General features: G+C 39.7%; 1 pseudogene; it reads left to right on the top strand.

The window, feature by feature from the left end:
* The window catches only part of LOC103740612, a 161,104-nt pseudogene extending 159,122 nt beyond the window's left edge, over positions 1 to 1,982 (top strand).
* The last annotated feature ends 281 nt before the right edge of the window (positions 1,983 to 2,263 follow it).

The raw sequence follows: 2,263 nt of genomic DNA, 5'->3' as shown, positions 1-2,263 counted from the left end.
TAATAGAAAAATATTTTAAACAAAAAAATGAGACTTATAGACCAATCTCTCTGATGAACATAGACACAAAAGTTCTCAATAAAATTCTTGCAAACTGAATTCAAGAGCATATGAAAAAATATTATCCATGACAGTTAATTCAGTTCCATCTCAGAGATGTTGGGATGGTTCATCACACATAAATTAATAAATGCAATTGACTGCAGAAGCCACATGATCATCTCATTAGAGGCAGAACTTTGATAAATTCCAACACCTCTTCATGATAAAAGTCATAGAGAATATAGGAATATAGGGGACATATATCAACATCATAAAAGCAATATAGGATAAGCTCACAGCCAACATCACGTTAGTCAACTGGAGTAAAACTTGAAATATTTCCACTAATATCAGGAACAAGAGATGGATGTCTACTTTCTCCATTTCTGTTCAATGCACTTGAAGTCTTACTAGGGCAATAAGAGTAGGGGGTGAATTAAGGGAAGGGGACTCGCAGGAACCCGGCAACTTTGGGCTGTGTCGGATGCTTGCCAGCGGAAGGGACCCTGAGTGATGGCGGCTCCTTGGCAGACTTCCCAGGAGTTTCCCAGCCAGCAGCAGATGGAGTTATTTTATGGAAAAGAAGAAGCGCTTCTGCAGGGTGGTGGTGACGGCGGGGCAAAGGTTCTGAGGTGAATACGCTGGAGCCACGGAGGAAAAAAATACTCGGAAAAGAATTCTGCATCCATTAGATCCAAAACACACAGTATATGAAGACCAACTAGCAAAAAATTTGAAAAAGTGTAGTTCAACAGAAACCAAAACCTGATTTGTTTATTCGAGATAGTAACGCAAATGCCGGATTCAAGGATTAACCAGATATACCTGAACAATTAGTTCCAGTTTCTTTTCTATCTGAAGAGCAGTTGGAAAACCTAAGAAATTGAGGAAAAAAAAGTGAAGGTTTGAATTCTACACTTGAAGATCACATCATGTCCCATCCAGCTTTACATGATGCTCATAATGACCCTAAAAATGGTGATTGTGCAACCGAGCACCTGACACAACAGGCTTCTATTTTAGGTAACATTGAAAAATTAGAGTTACTTGGTCCAAGAAGATTGTTGAATTTGGAGCAGAAAAGGGAAAATTATCTCATTGGGTTGATATTGCCTTAAAAGATGCTGAAAAAGTTCACTTCATCAATAGCAGAAAAAGTGACCACAAGATTCAAGGTCGATGGTAAACACAGAAAAAAGAATTCGGTGTTCGAAAGACTTCAAATTGATATCCAGCATTTGTGCTAGAACAAGATTCCCATGCCAAGAGAAGGAAAACTACCTACGGTGGGAATTGGACCGCACCTGTGTGGTGTGGCAACAGATCTCGCATTACTATGTTTGCTTGAAACCTACGCCGCCAGTTAGGAGGAAAGGAATGGAGAACCTTTAGCCAAACTCATAAAGAATGATAAAAACAGAAAAGGAACACTTCGGCCAAGGAAGGAAATGAACAAAGTGTCCCAGAGAAGCAGACCCCATGTGGCTGGCATTGCTTTTGTGCTCTGTTGGCACCACAGGTGTGACTGGAGACATTATGTGGGCAAAGAATATTTCAGGGCCCCAGGCCTTGGAGCAGTGGAATTCTACTGCTTCCAACGAATGAGTAGTTGGGCAACCTGTGGGATGAGGAAAACTTCTTTGGAAGCTTCAGCTATTACTACAAAGAAAAAAGATACTCAAAATGATGCCGCTGAGGAGCATGACAGCGGCGGGTACGGAAGCACGGATGACAGCTCTGACAGTTTACCTGGGATTCCTAAGTTGAAGAAAATACGGCATCTTTGCAAATTGCTGATTGACCAAGGCCGAATCCAGTATTTACAGCAGAAAGTGTTCAGTCCTTCCTTACAGTACTATATAGACCCTTTGGTGTCTTTGGAAAATGTACTGTTAACTGCTTTACCAACTCAGCGTTCATCACCGGAAACAACTGGTTAATGGAAAAGAAATGTGAACACCATCTGTCTTCCACAAAGAAATTCAAATTATTTTAAATTATATTTTTATGTTCACAAAAACACAAATAGCAGGTAATATGAACTTTGAAAAATACTGTGGCCTCATTAAAAAAAAAAGCAGTAACTTTTTGTACTTTCAAAGCCCAGAGATTCACCAAATTCCCAAAGTATTCCTTGTCACCAAATTCCCAAAGTATTCCTTGTCATCAGGGCATTTTGAATTATATTATCTATTAGAGTTTATAGAGATGGGTAGTGCAG

The sequence above is a fragment of the Nannospalax galili genome, unplaced genomic scaffold, assembly GCF_000622305.1.
Source record: "Nannospalax galili isolate Female #2095 unplaced genomic scaffold, S.galili_v1.0 scaffold41, whole genome shotgun sequence".
NCBI lineage: Eukaryota > Metazoa > Chordata > Mammalia > Rodentia > Spalacidae > Nannospalax > Nannospalax galili.
The sequence above is the reverse complement of the archived record's forward strand: the minus strand, read 5'-3'. Positions and strand labels throughout refer to the sequence as shown.